We start from the raw sequence: 17,530 nt of genomic DNA, 5'->3' as shown, positions 1-17,530 counted from the left end.
AGCACCTGGCACAGGGGACAGGGGGAGGTGTCCCTGCCCACGGAACGAGAGGAGCTCTGAAGTCCCTCCCAAGCCAAAGCTTGACCTCATTCCCGGAGCACTTTGCCTGCAGCACCCTGAGCATGGGGGAAATCCCCCACACAATTTCTGGGGCAGGCATTCAGTGCAGAGCTGCTGTGTGTACAAACTGTGTAAGTAATCATATACAGAAGGCCAAGACTTGCAGCTTCCCACAAGTTTTTCCAAAGAGGGCCACTTATGCTCTTGGAGACTCCCACCGTGACTGCCTTTCCTGTATCACATTTTCCATTTGCTTCTTACTATGGCTGCAAAAAAAAGATCAGCTTCAGCTTTCCTCTGTGGCATGACAGGGAGTGAGAGGGAGAACTGACAGACAAACCCCAGCAAAGAAAGCTGGGAGGGAAGTTACTGTGGAGGCATGGCCTCAAACACTACAGCACCTCCGTGAAAACAGAGAGGAACACTATGGACAGTCAAAGTTGGATCACAAGGTGGAACCCAGGAGAGCACAGGAACTGGAAGAGCAGCGGGAACATCCAGGAGAGCACAGGAGGACAGCACAGGGAGCTGAAGGACAGCTGGAACATCCAGGAGAGCGCAGGAACTGGAAGAGCAGTGGGAACATCCAGGAGAGCACAGGGAGCTGAAGGACAGCTGGAACATCCAGGAGAGTGCAGGAATTGGAAGAGCAGCGGGAACATCCAGGAGAGCACAGGACGAGAGCACAGGAGTTGAGGAGCAGTGGGAACATCCAGGAGAGCACAGGAGGACAGCACAGGGAGCTGAAGGACAGCTGGAACATCCAGGAGAGCACAGGAGCTGAAGGGCAGCAGGAACAGTCCCGTGGCCATCCCCACACTGAGGAGCTCAGGCCTCCATCACTCCCACCACCTGCAGCCACAGCACACAGGTGGTGACAGGAGCACTGCACACCCCAGCCAGCACTGTGGGACACACACCTGTGCCCGAGGCTGCCAGGGGGCAGCAATGACAGCTCTGCTGCCCAGGGAAGGCTGGTGGCAGTACTGGAGTGGCTCCACACCCCTCACACAGCAGCACAGGAGTCTCTCTGAGAGCCTGGAGCCCTCCAAGTGCCTGTGCCAGAACACAACAACCCAAGGAGCTGAAAAAGAACATATCAGCATCTTGCAAGGAGTGTGTCACACGTCTGCAGAGATGCTGGCCTGCAGGAAGACAAAGGGAAGCGTGCCCTTTCCATGCTGTGTGAGCTCAGGAGGAAGGGTGATGGCTGGAGCACGATCCCTGCTCAGAACCAGGGTTCCTGCAAGCACAGACACCACTCAGCCCTGCTTCTCCTCCTCTGGCTTGGACCTCTCCTGGGACTTCATTTGGGACACCAGGGACACACCTGTGAGTTCCAGCATTCCCTTCCATGGAATTTACACAAGGTACACTAACCACTGACTAAGGAGCTCAGTGATTGTCACCTGAGCCCAGCCAGGTACAGCTGTTCAGCTAAAGTGACATTAGATGTGCCACAGGGCATTCCCACTTTCATCCTGCAGGTAACACCTCTAACACCCAGAAAGGGACTTGATGGCCTTGTGCAGGAGGATTTCTGGCCTCAGGGCTCCCTACTCCTTGCCCGGCCCCGGGGCACGCAGCTTTAGCTCTCCTCAGAGCTGGGAGCCGATTACAGGCAATTCTCCCGAGAAAGGAACTCTCCCAGCAGACCAACTGCTCAAATTGCCACATCAATCTTGCTCTCCATCCCTAACAGGAGCTTATTCAGGAGAGAAAGGGAAACAGGGCTTAGCATAAGCCACTCTAGCACAAAGCCAGACGGGCATTCCAGCCAGACGGTGCTTTTACACCTGGAACAGCTCAATTGCATCCCGGGAAACGTGAGCCTGCATTTCTGAGGATGTGTTTGGATGAGGCCGGGTGAGCTCAGGGCACTGCAGGCGGGCAGGGCCGGGCACCGCGGGCACCAGGCTGCCCCAGGCTCTGCCAGGGCACGGCACAGCTCTGGTTCTTCCCAAAGGAACGGCTCTGCAGGCAGCAAACGGCTCACACGGCCTCCTCTGGAAAGGACTGGACACTGCCTGGGGGCCACAAGGCACAGGGAAAGGAGAGGCTCTGGTCAGACACTGGGTTTTTCCCCAGCTCTGTCCCAGGTGGCTGAGGAAGGCTGCTGCCAATTCTGAGCAGGATCCACCCCAGGGCAGATGAAAGGGGAAGGAATGCAGCCCATGTGGTTCCACGGAGGCTGTACCAGGGAACAGCCCACGCTCACAAAGCCCTCCTCTTCTGGGAGCAGCTACTGAAACCTGCCTCTCTTCAAGCTGAGATCAATAGCTTGTGACAGAAATGGGATTTTACTTTAATGAAAATTATAATAGCAACCAGCATGAGAAGCACTACAGTCAGAAATGTCATCTTTCCATCACGCAAATATTCTGAATCACCTTTAAAAGCGGCTCAGAGTGTTTCAGTGCTGTCAGTGCCATCTGACACACTAAATCTGCATGTTAAGCCTTACCCTTGATTTCAGTGGAAGCCATAAATGGCACCTTTGGACCCATGGCCTCACCTGGAGGGTGAGCTGAGGTCCCTGACAGGCTCTAGAACAAGCTGTGGCAGGAGCAGGAGCCCCTGGCTGGCGTGGGAAGAGCCAGGAGCACGTCACAAGGAGTAGCTACTGCAGAGAGTGATCTGTCCAAGGAGTTCAATGTCCCCAGGGAACAGTTCCCAGGAACAGCTGAGCGCTGGGGAAGATTCAGAGGGACACGAGCTCAAACTGCTACTAAAGGATTCATGATAAGAAGAAATAGACTTTAAACTTGAAAGGACACAAAGGGGAGGGGAGAGCAGTCTACAGAAAATGGAAACTACACAAAAGATTTATCAGCACAAGTTCCTGCTTTCAATTTCCAAAAGTTAATACGAACCCTAGTCACAGTAGGAAGTCCTTGGTGCATTCCTTAACCATCAGTCACAGTCACTTGGACTATAGCAGCATGGAACAGCCACTTGCAGAAGAGTGTCCCACTCCAGACCCAGGCTGGTGACCAGCTCCCTGCATGGTGAGGTGCCCAGGGGACCCTCCCAGGTATCAGAGCCTGGACCTGCAAGGGCTCCACTTCAGCAGGTAATGCACTCCTGACACTGCTTCAACCCCAGAACCCTACAAGGCACCACTTACAGCCTGGGTTTCAAAGAAGGGATTTCAACAGCCATCCTCATGACTCTGCACAGGGTGTCCCACATGACAAACCTCTGCCACCCGCAGCCCTCACCAGGCTGGCACTGCTCCTGGGAGTGACTTTGCCTTCCTTACTTCCCGAAATGCCCGGCCCAGCCAGCTGCCAGATATTGTCTGGACGTTCTTGGGACTTGTGCAACCCACTCCCAACCCAGGCAGCCAGTGGCTGAAAGGGAAACACCACAACCACCAGCGCTTCTCTGCTCAGGTACAGGCTAGGTGTGAAACACCACAACCATCAGCGCTTCTCTGCTCGGGTACAGGCTGGATGTGAGCAGCCCATGGCCAGAATGAAAGGAGTGAGGGGAATGGCGGGGAGCTCAGCCCCAGGGCCAGGAGGATGAAGCAGGATGGGCGCCGCAGCAGAAGCAGGGGCACAGATGGATGGAGGCTGCAGAGCTGTGCTGCAGCAGCGTGAGCCGCCCCGTGCTGCCATCACACAGGCTCTGAGACACACAGCCCTGGAAACTGGGAGGAGAAACCCAATCTGTTGTGTTGGATACCCGTGTGCCTTACGAGGCCATTACCATGGAATCCAGGCGCTTCGCATTCCAGTGCAAACGAACACGTCTAATAAAGTGAGTCACTCCGTGCAAAGATTAAAAATAGAAAGCTTATAATCATCTACACTACGGTTTGCATAACCTGCCATTGGCACTGTCTAATTCCTTCCTTCCCAACGCTCCTCAGGTGAGTTTGGGATGATGAGAGGCACAGACTGACGTCCCTCCGGGCTGAGCTGAGTCCTGCCTCTCCAAAGAGCTGCAGTCCTACCCTCACTGCCTCCAACCCAGTTCCCATCCCTCTCACAGGACTACTCAAGGTGCCCACGGTGGCCTAGCAGCAAGGCCAGAAAGTTAAGTTCTGACAGGGCACTTCCAGCCTTCAGTGCTGTACTGCTCTGTTACCCTCAGTTCCAGGGTGTGTAATGCAGGAAGCGGCCAACCAACCAGAAAAGGGGATGTAACCTGAAAAGAGCCCAGTTAGCACCCTCTTAAGCAGGTCATCTAGCAAGCTGTCTCTCGTGTGCCTTTGAGAAGCCGGGAGTGGTTAATGTTACACGGGATGTCAGGCCAGAGCAGCTGAAGCAGCTGGAAAGGAACTGATTAAAGCTTAACCCAACCCAAGCAAGGCAGATGTCTGGTGAGGAACAACCCAACACAGCCCAAGGAAGGGCTGCAGAGGGTCCCACCAGGGCTGACACAGCACGGCCACAGCCACCCTCCAGAGCCTGCCCTGGAGCCTCCCCGTCACTCTGGGCTCTCACACACAAGGTAGGCATTGCAATTTAAGTCATTATCCGAGATCACCTCTCCAGCCAAGCACAGGAGCACAGCCTGCAATATCCATCCAGTTCACAGGGTCACCCCACAGTCACGGAACATCCTGCATGCAGGATTTAAACCCCAATCCCCCCGGTCACTCTGTGCCGTAAGTGGAAGCCAAGCAGCACTTCACCATATGGGGAAAGTCCTTCCCACGCTCCAGCACAGGCAACCAGCTCGGCTCCCATGCCCAAAAGTGGCTGCAGCACTTGTCAGGCACAAAACTAAAGGAGAAACAAAGCAGAAAATAGGTATCCTATCCTCATTCCTCCTCTTGGTCCTACTGCTTCCAACTGCTTCATCTGCCTTCTGTACCCAGACACCAAGATATTCCCACCCTGCTTTAGATGACGCAAGCACTGCTGTGAACTCTGTCCCACAAGGAACAAACTTTTTTAGCTCCTCTTTCCAATGTCAGTGTTTCGATTTTAGCCTAACCTTCTTTTTCTGCTGCTTCATTACCCTCCCACTTACAGATGATGAGTGGAAAAGTCCTCTGTGAAAATCCCTCTCGGAATTTCAATAGCAATAGCCTTGCCACAGACAGTAGCAGTCCCTGGGAATGAGGCAACACTGCACACAGGGATGGCTGTAATCCCAAGAACTGTATCTAAGGACTAACAGGAATACAAAGAAACTCCAATGTCAACAGGTATTTTGAGCTTTCCCAGCATACACACATCACAATATATTTATCAAGTTCTAGATGAAAGTATTTCAGTTCCCTCCTGTCCCATGGGAAGCCTGGTCTCCAGCCTGATCGCTGACTAATGTGTGCAGGATGATTTCCATACTTTTGTGTACTTATGCCAATGTTGTTTTAACTTAAACTTCTCAGATAGTCACTCTTGCTTTCACTGTTGGTGGGGGTTAATATCAGCCATCAACCATGCACGCAGTACAATGACTGTGAGCCAATAACTGCCACTGGAAAGAAATGCACTTGTCAGATACAGTTAATTTACAGCTGTTCCCCTTTTTTATATATATTCTTCATTCCCCCCATTTTTAATGCGGATATTGGAATAGACAGTCTGCCAGTTCAACTGGATCCCAATGCTGGCACTTTATCCATGCTCTCCCTTCCGCTCCCTAGCCAAAGACCCAAGGAGCAGGGGCTAGAAAACAAGGGGTTTTGCTTTTTACAAGACTGGACATATACCTGCACACACAATCAGGAACCTGCTCAAAAAATAGCTACTAACTAGGTGAATACCTAGGTGTGGCAAGGAAGTAGCCTAGTTTTATATCCTGGGATACAGATTGAGACCTGATAGCACATGCAAATCTAATCCTGGAGGAGGGGCCTGCCTTCAGAATCACTCTGAAATCAGAACCAACGCTTCATATGAGAAGCTTTGCAAAGCAAATAAATCAAGCCAGTCCAAGACTTTGGACGCCATCCACAGGATCTGGCTGTGATTGGGGGTGAGTTCACCTGGAAACCCCTGGAGACAGAGCTACACGCTGGCTCGGGAACCCGGCCCAGAGAGAGCCTTTTAGGGATATGGAATGTTTCCAAAATCAATACTGTGATGTTGTGGAAGAGCTCTGATTACAAACTGTCTGTTCCTTACGTAACAAAAGCTATTTCCTAAAGTGAAGCTTTTTGGAAGAAATGGGCTGCATCTACATTAGAGCTAATTAGTGGAGTCCTAGAGCCCAACAGCTGCTGCTGCAAACAGCTCTGTGGTCTCTGTGCTCCGCAGTGTTTACCCCAAGTGGCTCCAGTGATCCACAAGCACCCATGGAGCAGTAAAGTGCAGGAATCCTTCCTTCCTTAAAGGATGATCTACTTCTGTCCCACTTACTTCAGCTTTCTTTTTCCACCCTTTAATTTTTATTGCACAGAATCCCCAGAAATACTGAGGTTGTAAAAGCCCTCCCAGCCCATGGAGTCCCAGCTGTGCCCATGCCCACCCTGTGCCCAGCCCTGAGTGCCACCTCCAGAATTGCTGGGACACCCCCAGGGATGGGCACTGCAAACCTCCCTGGGCAGCTCCAGTCCCTGAGCCCCCTTTCCATGGGGAAATTCCTGCTGTGCCCCCCCTGAGCTGCCCTGGGCCAGCCTGAGGCCGTTCCCTCTGCTCCTGTCCCTGTTCCCTGCGAGCAGAGCCCAGCCTGTTCCCATTTCCCACCTTGGCCCTGGTGTCCCTTGCCCAGAACGTCCCAGAAGGGGGACAGGGACAGGGATCAGCACCCTGGTGCTCACATCTGTGCTCCCAGGAGCACACCCACCATGGCACAGCTATTCCCTGCAAAAACCCAGCTGCCAACCACAGCCACGAGGCCAAGAACAGACAGTGGCTTGGTTAATCTGCACAGCCAGGCTGGCAGAGCTCTGGCTGAGACTGAGGGTACCCAGCCCATAAAAAGCCAAAGTAACTCCCTGGGTCCCATTTGCCAGCACACAAACAAGCACCAGCACAAGGAAGATGTTGCCTAACTGAGCTACTTGCAAATGCCAAGCCCTGTTTTGAAACCATCAGCTACGAGTGGAAGATGAAAGTCACAACTGCAGACTGACAGCAGAAAACCCACATTTCTTTCAAATGTTTGCTAAAGCTTGCAGAGACTTGTGTGGAGACAAAGCAGGCAGCAGCAAGGAACCTGCGGGAGCTGTCCTTTGGAAAACTGCTCTGCAGGAATGGCCACTGCACTGACCACATCCTGCCAGCTTCCTAAACTCCTGTCAGGAACAGCCAGCAGGCAGAGATGGATCTCCAGAGAAAATACTACATTATGCAGCAAGGCCTAGCTCACAACGTTGTTATTATTACTGTGCTCCTGTGCACACACATAATTAAGCACAACAAAGTGTAAATCCATGTATACACAACCAAAGTAAGGCTACCAATTAGATACAAGGGGTGTAAATAATTTTGTATGCACACTTGTGCCTACTCAAAACTTCCATCCAACTTCAGACTAAGTAAACTGCTAATGCCTAATGTTAAAATGAATAATATTCTGTTATTGCTACTGAAGGGGCAATACTGGCCTTTGCTTTACATATTAACACAGAAAGATCCTGAACTATCAGACCAAGTCTTTACTGGCTAATCAGTCACTGCTCCTCACTGAAAATTCCTGAAGAACTGTAACCAAGAATAAGAGAGGAAAAAAAAAAGGATGGAAAGGAGCAGGGAAGAGAAGAAAATGCAAATCCTTTGGAGAGGAGGAGAGCCCCTGCTTCCCAGCAGGTGAAAGGAGCTGCTCTCAGCACACCTGCACCACCTGTTCACCAGAGGAAGTCAAGGAGGGAGTAAACCTGGCTGCTTTGGAGCCCAAGCTCTCCACACACACATTTACATCTTTTCCTGTAGAATCAGGCTTACAAACATTCACTGACTGCTTAACAGAGGTAAGAACTCAGAGAAGTTTAGGACACCAAGCAATGGTCCCACGAGTACTTTCAGCGGAAGTAATAACTTACTTTCATTTTACAAAGTTCAGTGTAATTACAGCTGTGCTATTTCTTACCAAGAATTTGGGGCCTTTTTTTATAATGGGAGATATTATTTCTACCAGCTCCATCCAAGAAAAAAAATATAGTTAATGAGCTCTGCAACGTCCTTATTTATTATATATAGACACCTACAGGCACACAGCAGCTGTCCTGACAGGGAGACACTGAGGCTGGACCTCTTGTTGTGGGACATTCTTAGGGATGACCCACACACAGGACAGCTTCCAGGGGCTCTGCACCACCTCTGTAAAACTGCCACACTCTCCTTTTTTTATTATTTTTTCCCCCATCCGAAAGCTTAAATAAAACAGGGGGAGGAGGCTGAGAGCACCTGGCATTTAAAGCTGCTGTGTAAGATCATAGAGTCATTGAATGGTTTAGGTTGGAAGGGACCTTAAATCCCATTCCATCCCACCCTTGCCATGGCAGGGACACCCTCCATGGTCCCAGGCTGCTCCACCCTGGCCTTGGGCACTGCCAGGGATCCAGGGCAGCCCCAGCTGCTTGGGCACCCTGTGCCAGGGCCTGCCCACCCTCACAGGAAGAATTTCTTCCCAATATCCCACCCACCCGTGCTGTTCCTGAGCCTCCCACAGGGAATGATAAAATCCCAGAATGGTTCGTTAAAGATGCTCCGGTCCCACCCTGCCGTGGCAGGGAGACCTTCCCCTGTCCCAGGCGCTCGCTCGCTCGTGTCCAGCCTGGCCCTGGGCACTGCCAGGGACCCAGGGCAGCAGCTCTGGGCAGCAGGGCGGCATGTGCAGGGGAGGCAGGCGGGATGCGTTCCATACGCGTTTCTAATGAAAGCACTGCGGTGTTCAGGGCGCTCCACCCGCGCGTCCGGGCCGGCCCCGCTCCCTCATCCCGCCCGCCGCGGCTCGGAGCCCGGTGAGCCGGACCCGAGAGGCACTTACTGCGGAGCGCCGGGAGCCCGCGTCCCTCTGCGGGCTGCTCGCCGGCCGCGGGAGGAGATCAGGAGGGCGGCTCTCTCCCTGCCCGCCCTCCGCCTGCAGCAGCCAGCCGGGCTCCCCCGAGCTCCGCCTCGCACACCGCCGGCGCCTCCCCGCCCTGCTCCCCGCCCGGGGCCGCGGCTGCCCCGCCAAGGCCGCGGGAGCGCCGCCGCTGCGGCCTGGGCCCGTGGGGAGGGGCCCGCCGCGGCCTCCTCATCCCCGGCCTTGCGTGATGGGGGTCGCCGCCCATGGCGGCCCCTCCCCGGGGCCGCGCCCGTGGCGGTACCGGAGGCGGTACCGGAGGCCTGCGGCCCACGCGTGGGGCCCGGCTCCGCCGCCCGCGCAGCTGATCGGGGTCTTCAGCTGTCTGGGTGTCATTTCCAGTCAGTAAACAACTGCAAGGATTGGATTTCGTGAGTTCTGCAAAGTCAGTGATATTCAGTCACTGGTGATGGGAGCCGTGTTTATCCCAGGAACATTAGTGCTCTTAAAAGGAGCTAAGATCTCGAGTGGCAGCCGGAATTAGAAGATACTCTGGCTTAGAAACTGTCAACTGAAGAGAAGGAATTGAAAATAAAAGGGAAAAAAACAGACAATGATTCATTATTTTCTAAGAATATGGTTTTAGGGTGTGTGGTGTTTGGAGCACAAAGGAAGAATAATTGGGATACAAAAAAAAAAAAAAAAAAAGGATAAAATGCTTTTTCTAGCAAATAATTTCATCATGACCCAACGCACAAGTTCTGGATGTGAATGCCTACCCGATATATATGTTCCAACATGGCACTAGATGTTGTTTCATCCATCTCTTAACAAATGTTTGTTAGAGCTAGGAGAATCCCCTTTCCTCCCGCCTCTCAAAGTGGTTGTCTACCCATATGCTGGACTATTAGTGTTCATGTATGACAAATTTTGATTGATAGAGGGCATTTTATGAGTGCAAAATGTATCTATGGCCGGTTTCCAAGTGAGCATTTTCTGCACCCCAGCACTGCTGTGTCTCATGAGCTTTTTCCAACCTGCAAAATCTTGAAGGGGGTAGAAAATGAGAGCGTTGTACTACTGTCCTCATAAAGGGAAAGTGAAAACTTCATAAGGATCACATTTCCCAAGCAATCTCACTTTCCAGGAGAGGTTGTCCCCACCCTCACAGTGCAGCTACCAATAAACAGGGATGGGCTGCTCTCTCCCCTACTTTAGGCTTCTGTTCAACTACTACCGTCTTTTTATCTTAGTTACTGATTGTTTAACATTGGGCTGCATAAGTTTGAAGAGTGAAAGAGTTTTACAAGGTTAAGTAAAAAAATGAGATGCCCGAAAGTATTGCAAAATTCATCCCTCTCAAGTCTGTTTTTTATTTAATGCCTGGATGAAAATATTACCTCCAGAGCAAGTCTCCGTGCGTGTGGCTTGGTCCCCGGGACACCTGCCAAGACAGGAATTTCAGATGCCCGAAATCATGTGCTCAGCAGGTGTAAATTGTGTGCAGGGAGAGTTCACCTTTTGTCCTCAGCCCCAGAGGCACTTTCTCTTCATTAGCAAGGGAAGATGGGGAAAAAGATCATCACCATTTCCTGACTGCATGCCAAAGTTATGTATCATAAGAAGAAAATCTGTTCATACGCTCACAAATATGTTTTCTGCTAATCTGTCTTGAGGAAAATGTCTTTGTGAGGAGCAAGGGTGGTGGCAGTGGCAGGAGAGCTGAGACAAAGGGACAGAAACAGATGCAGAACTTCACCGCTGGGATTTTCCCAGCAGGATCCAGGGCAGGTCCTGCCGATGGGAAATGCAGGTGGCTGGCGGTGTCTGTGGTTAGGTGTGAAATCATTCCCATCTCGGGCCGGGGTGTCGGCTGTCACTGCAGGTACAGCCCGAGGCTTTCCCCGGGCTCAGTTTAGTGCCCAGCAGCATGTGCTGCTGCGGCTGCTGCTCTGCTGCTGCTGCTGCTCTGCTGCTGCTGCTCAGGTGCTCCCCTGCCCTGCAGCAGATAAATCCAGCGCTCTGAGGGGAGAAAGGGGCTGGTTTTCCTGTTCTGGTGTGTTGTCACTGTAATCATGTCTGATTGTTGGCTGTCCCATCGAGATCCCGCACGAGGGCTGAGCTGCAGAAACAAATGCAGAAATTGCAGCTTTAAAAGAATAAGGTCACGGGTCACGTTATTGGTGGCAGAACAAACACTGTAATTAATTGGCCTCTCCCTGCAATGGCAGCACAGGAGGGAATGGAAGGAAGGGATGTGGAGCATCCGTGTTTTTTTTGGGCAAATGGCCCAGCTAGGTCTGATGGACAGCACAAATTCGTTGGTAAAGAAAAGAAGAACAGTATCTTTTAGAAAGCAAGACTGCTCGCACTAGTCAAGAGTAGTTATTTTCTCTTTAAACGTTTAAGGAGCTTTGTTGTGGCAGGAAATATAAGAAAAAGCCTATTAAATTTATTTTCTGTACATGTGCTGGAGTGAGAAACTGTATTCAGCAAAAGCAAGGCAAAAGGCTCTTCAGAATTTGTGCTGTATTATTTTTTTCCCTCAGACAATGACTGATGAAAACCAGCCCTGGTAACTGTGCATGTCTGCTTTTTATCCAGGTATTTTCTCCATTGAATTGGTTAGGAAAAGCTTAGAAAACCTGCTCAAAGACACATACAGTGACTATTAAAAATTCCCAGCCTGGTATCCCGTAATGAATAAATCCAGGATTTGAGTCTCCTATTTGCTTCCAATGCCCATTTCCCTGGCATTGCCTGCCTGATGGCTTTCCTTTGGGACACTTTAGGCAGGATCTGGGATGAACAGTTTCAGGGTGTCCATGCATTTATAAGGAACTTGCAGATTGCCAGCAACATCATCAATAATTGTGCCGGGAAAAGTTATTTTAAATAACCACATGTATCATTGTCAATTTGGTTTCAGTGACCTTTTGTGATCCAGAACGATTCCATTGAAAAAGAAAGGATATTGGAAAATCCCTGAGAGGCTGGTATCTGGAGCAATCAGCCTTCCTGGGTGGGAGTGGCAGGGATATCTCGCCCCATTTTCCCTCAGCACCATTTTGACCACGCCAGCCATCCTGTACCTTGCCCGGAATTTCAGATTATGCTTTTTCATCTACTGAAATATTTCTCCCTGCAGATTTAAATAATTAATTGGGACGTGCCTGGTGGGTCTGGAGCTAAACTTCAGAGAGGCAGCAGATATGTGTGACCAAGTGACCTTTTGCTGTCCTGCTCGTCCCCGCGCGCTCGCTGTGCTCAAAGGGACGCTGTCAAAATTGCTAGGCCTTAAAACTTTAACCCGCACTGACAAGTTGTTCTACATTATAAGTCTCCCCTAAAAGATTACCAGGATTGTTTTGTTTGTTTTGTTCCAACCATCTTTGCTGAGGGCTCCACAGTACGGATTCATTTGTCCTTTTGGGTAGGTGGATATTTTTAAATGCCCGGCTCATTCCGTGACCTGTTAAAATCGAGTTGATGTGCGTGTGCCCCACTCAGCGGGGATGGAGCAGTTTCCCTGCACTGCGCAAGAGGAGGCAGGAGCACGCCTGGGAGAGGCTTTGAGAAGCCATTTTGCAAGGCCTCTTGTTATCTTCAGTGCCTTGGAAGTCTTGACTGGGCTTGCCTGGTGTGTGAGTGAGGGAAACAACAGCTGGTTCCTACACAGAGCTTTGCTGTCTTTCATGGTGCTCTGATTTACTCATTGGGCTTTATTTCTAAGATCTCCATTTACAGAATCACAGAATCCCTGAGGCTGGAAAAAGCCTCGAAGACCATGGAGTCCCAGCTGTGCCCAATCCCACCTTGTCCCCAGCCCAGAGCTCTGAGTGCCACCTCCAGGAATTCCTTGGAGACCTCCAGGGATGGGCACTGCAAACCTCCCTGGGCAGCCAAGGCCTCACCACACTTTTGTGAAGAAAATCTTCCTGAATTTCTAAAAATTTTCAACCTGCTGTCCACCCTGAGCTGCCCTGGGCCAGCCTGAGGCCGTTCCCTCTGCTCCTGTCCCTGTTCCCTGGGATGATCCCAAATCCCTCCGGCTGTGCCCTCCTGGCAGGAGCTGTGCAGAGCCACAAAGTCCCCCCTGATCCCCCTTTTCTCCATGCTGAGCCCCTGCCCAGCTCCCTCAGCTGCTCCTTCAGGATGTCCATGGTTTAATAGAGCTCCACGTGAGGAGGTGGAGCAGAGCCAGCGGTACAGGTGCTGTCACGCTTCCCCATTTTCCTGTGCCAGGATGAAGATCAGTGCACACCCATTTTATATGGACTGACTGCACAGTCCCTCCACGAGATGGGGGAGCACGTGTCCAAGGCAGCAGGCAGGAGGGAAGCAGTGATAGCCACTGCCACACCCCAGGTCAGCCACACCTGCACTTTTAGGCTTGATTTGAGCTGATTTACCACTGCCTATCAACCCAGCCTGGTTCCTGTCACAGTGCACCAGCTGAGCTTGGGGAGAGAGGCTGAGGGTGGCCCTGAGCTGCAGCATCCTCCTCAGAGGGGCACAGCAGAGTCAGCAGAAACACCTGAAGCTCCTGGGCTCTGCCCTGCCAGGCCTCAGCCAGAAGCAGGGACACCTTCCCCTGTCCCAGACTGCTCCAGGCCCTGTCCAGCCCGGCCTTGGACGCTGCCAGGGATCCAGGGGCAGCCACAGCTGCTCTGGGCACCTGAGCCAGGGAAGGATTTTTTCCACATATCCAACCTAAATTTCCCCTGTCAGTGTGAAGCCATTCCCCATTGCCCTCTCCCTGCAGCTCCTGGTGAAAGGTCCCTCTCTGGCTCTGCTGTACCCCCCTTCAGACACTGGAAGGGGCTGTGAGGTGTCCCTCAGGGTGTAGGGTTTAGGGTTCGGTGTTGGGGTGTCCCTCAGGGTGAAGGGTTAGGGGTTGGGGTGTCCCTCAGGCTTTAGGGGTAGGGGTTTAGGTGTCCCTCAGGGTGTAGGGTTTAGGGGTTGGGGTGTCTCTCAGGGTGTAGGGTTTAGGGTTAGGGGTTGGGGTGTCCCTCAGGGTGTAGGGGTAGGGGTTTAGGTGTCCCTCAGGGTGTAGGGTTTAGGGGTTGGGGTGTCCCTCAGGGCTTAGGGTTAGGGGTTGGGGTGTCCCCAGAGCCTGCTCCCCTGCAGGCTGACCAGGCCCAGCTTTCTCAGGGTCACAGGGAGCTCCAGTAGCCTCACCAGCTCTGTCACCTGCTCTGAGCTTGCTGCCACAATGCCATGTCCATGGGCACACAGAACAGATCCCTCTGCACTGCAGCTTGGCAGGGAACCTTCTCCCAGCCATTGTGACAGCTGAGGCAAGGAACCCCTTAGAGCTCCTTGTTCTGTTGGCGTAGGGTTCTGATTCCTGCTCAGCTGAACTGACCCTGTGAGATTTTCAGCAGTTCTGAGGCCTGGAGCACCATTTCTCATATTGCAGGTGTCCATTTCTGCCCCGTTCAGCACCCCCTACTCCCAGCCAGTTCTGAGGGAAGCCAAGTGTGAGCCTGGCTCACACAGCTTGGGAACGGATTCCCAGAGCATGTTCTGGGGTGACCTTGGGCCCCAGGGATGCCTGGAGTCACCAAACTCCTCCCGGTGACAGAATTCCCTGCAGGATGTCAGCCAACACTCCCAGATGTTCTGAGCGTTTGCAGAACAGTCCAGGGACATGAGGAACTGTTCTGTGAGCTGTTAGGGTGCAAGGACAGGTCCCATTTCTGCTCTGGGAACAGGTAGTGCAAAGTCTGTGTCACTGTGGGACCCTCTGTGCAATGATTCTCCAGACTGACACAGACAGCACGTTCTGCTCTGCCTGCCCCACAGAGCACAGGGGCACCTGGGGACGGGGATCAGAGGTGCCCTGCCAGCGCTGGGTGACCCCTTGGACCCGGTGATCTCACAGGGCAGCTCCGGTTTTCTGGCTCCGTGCCCTCTCTGAGGGCGTGCTGCTGGGCACAGCTGCTGGGCACAGATGTTGCCAGGTGTCCCTGCCTGGCACAGCCCCAGCTCACCAGCAATGAGGAGGTGGAGAACAGAAATAGGGGAAGCTGTGTCTGCATGGCTGACTCCCAGACACAGTAAAATGGGGAGTTAGGGCTTCTTAGTATGAATGTCTTTTACCTGAATGCTTGAAGGGTTTTGGTCCTCAGCTTGTCTGAGAAACTGAAAAACAAGCTTTTCAGTTTACAGACACAGTTAAAATGGGGAATTAGGGCTTCTCAATATGAGTATCTTTTGCCTGAGTGCTTGGGGGGTTTTTGGTCCTGGCTTTGTCTGACAAAACAGTTTTGCTGACTAATCCAACCATAAGCCACAGCCTAAATGATAATTAGATAATTATTGCTTACAGTTTTTATTATGTTGCCTTCTGGCAACGGAAGCTGAGAAGGAAAGGGAGCTGTGCTGGGTTGTTACCTTGTGGTGTTCATGCACATCCAAGCACAGGATGCTGCAACATGACCTGCAGTGCCAGAAGGTTGAACCAGAGAACACCTGCTTGCTTCTGACCTGTGCTGACCTTGCTCGTGACCTGTTCCTCCTGCCCAGGCAGTGTTCTCCAGCACTTTTGTACGTAAACCTCCATGTTCCCTCGATGTGAAGCACTCATTGCAGCTTTTCCTTGGGCTCTGGCTCACATGTGGCTGTTTGTGGGAGTGTGTCCAAGGCAAATTGATAGTTTATTTTGGGACACAGCATGGCCGTGTCACAGCACAATCTGGGACTCACTGCTGACATCACACACAGGCACAGTGTGCTGAAATGTCATCACCTGGCAAGTCACTGAGACCATCATGAGCACACTCTGATGACTCCCTTGTGGGTCAGCTGAGCCTCTGAGCCCGTAACCCCTGGCCTCCCCTGACAAAGTCCTTCCAGGGTGGAAAAGGAACAAAAATGTACATTTGTGACTTGATCTGAAAGCTTTTACATGTAAAGAATGATCACAGAACCATTTAGGTTGGAGAAGACCTTTAAGATTGACTCCAACCATAGTGCTTGGGGTAAAGAATCTTGGAAACCTTCACCTGTAATCTCCTGAAGTTCTTCCATTAAATCACTCCTTACTTATTAGTTTATCCCTGCTACAAACAGAATGCTTAGAAACGAAAGAAGTTTTCAAAGAATATACTGAGGAAAAAAAAAAGTTTTTAAAATTATCACAGAAATAATGATTAGTGACGTCTTGCATCTGTGAGAGATGAACAAGACCAAAACCAAATCAGGCCAGACTCTGTGGCATGTATGGTGGGTGCAGTATACACTTTGCCAGGGTTTTTTTAATCCTTTAGAGGCACGATGTATAACGGCTAGTGGTGACTTTTTAAAAGCTTTTTTTTCGCTGGAAATGATGGCTGAGCAGAGCAGCGTGGGGCTGAGAAAGAGAACGAAGCAGGTGGGTGCGATGCCGTCGGTGCCGTCGGTGCCATGGGTGAGCTCCTTGAGCCAGGGGCGGGGACACTCTCTTGAGCGCGCATTGGTGGTTCAGTGGTAGAATTCTCGCCTGCCACGCGGGAGGCCCGGGTTCGATTCCCGGCCAATGCAACTGCTTTTTTTTTTTTTTTTTTTTACCGCGGAGGAGCCGCCGCGTTTTGTGGCCGCCGAGCTTTGATTTTCCCCGCGGGGCTCCCGGGCGGGAGGAAGCGATACCGGGCCGGACGGGGCCGGGCCGTGCCGGAGGCGCGGTGCTGGTTTGGCGTGGCGGAACCAGCGGCCGCGCGGAGAGACGGGAAAAAGGAAAAAAAAAGAAAACAGTGAAAAAAATAGAAGCGCCTGGAGATGCCGGGGATTGAACCCGGGACCTCACACATGCGAAGCGCGCGCTCTACCACTGAGCTACATCCCCGGCTGTGCAACGGTTGCGGCAGGCGCCCCGAAATGGAGGGCGGGCCGCGGCCTGTGCTGGTGCTGGTCCTGCCCCGTTCCGTCCCCACACAACTCCCTCTGCCGGCACCGCGCTCCGCCCGCACCGGGACACAGAGCCCCGCCGGAGGCACCGGGACACGGCCACGGAGTCCCGGGACCAAGACACGGAGCCCCGGGGATGGCAGCGGCCCGTCCGTGAGCGGGGAGCCGCAGGCAGGGCCCCGGGCCTGGGGCAGCCCGCGGTGCTGATCCCTCAGCGGGGACAGGAGCCGGCGAGTCTGGAGCCCTGGTGCTGACGGGGAGGAACCCAAACACGTTGTTCCCGTGCGGAGACCCAGCAGAACCAGCGCCGTCCATTGCCTTTACCGGAGCTGCGCCGTGCCGCCGGTGCCAGAACCCAAACCCCATTTCCATGGCGGCGCTGGGTGTGCTGCCCAGCCACCTCACAGCTCACAGCCTGGGGGTGTGAAACCCTAAATGCCATCCCATCCGGGTGTGGAGGGTGTGAAACCCTAAATGCCATCCCATCCCATCCAGGTGTGCAGCCCAGCCACCTCACAGCTCACAGCCTGGGGGTGTGAAACCCTAAATGCCATCCCATCCGGGTGTGGAGGGTGTGAAACCCTAAATGCCATCCCATCCCATCCAGGTGTGCTGCCCAGCCACCTCACAGCTCACAGCCTGGGGGTGTGAAACCCTAAATGCCATC

The 17,530-nt window shown here is 52.6% G+C and overlaps 1 protein-coding gene and 2 non-coding genes across 3 annotated transcripts in view; 1 reads left to right on the top strand and 2 right to left on the bottom strand.

Moving 5' to 3' along the window:
- Positions 1-8,996, bottom strand: part of GPD2 (glycerol-3-phosphate dehydrogenase 2) — a 49,526-nt gene extending 40,530 nt beyond the window's left edge. The window contains exon 1 of the mRNA XM_058809311.1: positions 8,956-8,996. The gene's annotated coding sequence lies outside the window, so the exon portion shown is untranslated. The remainder of the gene's footprint in view (positions 1-8,955) is intronic.
- Positions 8,997-16,429: 7,433 nt separating this feature from the next.
- Positions 16,430-16,500, top strand: TRNAG-GCC (transfer RNA glycine (anticodon GCC)). Its single transcript has one exon. It is a non-coding gene; the product is annotated as a tRNA-Gly (tRNA).
- A 229-nt stretch (positions 16,501-16,729) lies between these two features.
- TRNAA-CGC (transfer RNA alanine (anticodon CGC)) lies at positions 16,730-16,801 on the bottom strand. Its single transcript has one exon. It is a non-coding gene; the product is annotated as a tRNA-Ala (tRNA).
- Positions 16,802-17,530: the final 729 nt, after the last annotated feature.

Source organism: Ammospiza caudacuta, chromosome 8 (genome assembly GCF_027887145.1).
Source record: "Ammospiza caudacuta isolate bAmmCau1 chromosome 8, bAmmCau1.pri, whole genome shotgun sequence".
Taxonomy (NCBI): Eukaryota; Metazoa; Chordata; class Aves; order Passeriformes; family Passerellidae; genus Ammospiza; species Ammospiza caudacuta.
The sequence above is the reverse complement of the archived record's forward strand: the minus strand, read 5'-3'. Positions and strand labels throughout refer to the sequence as shown.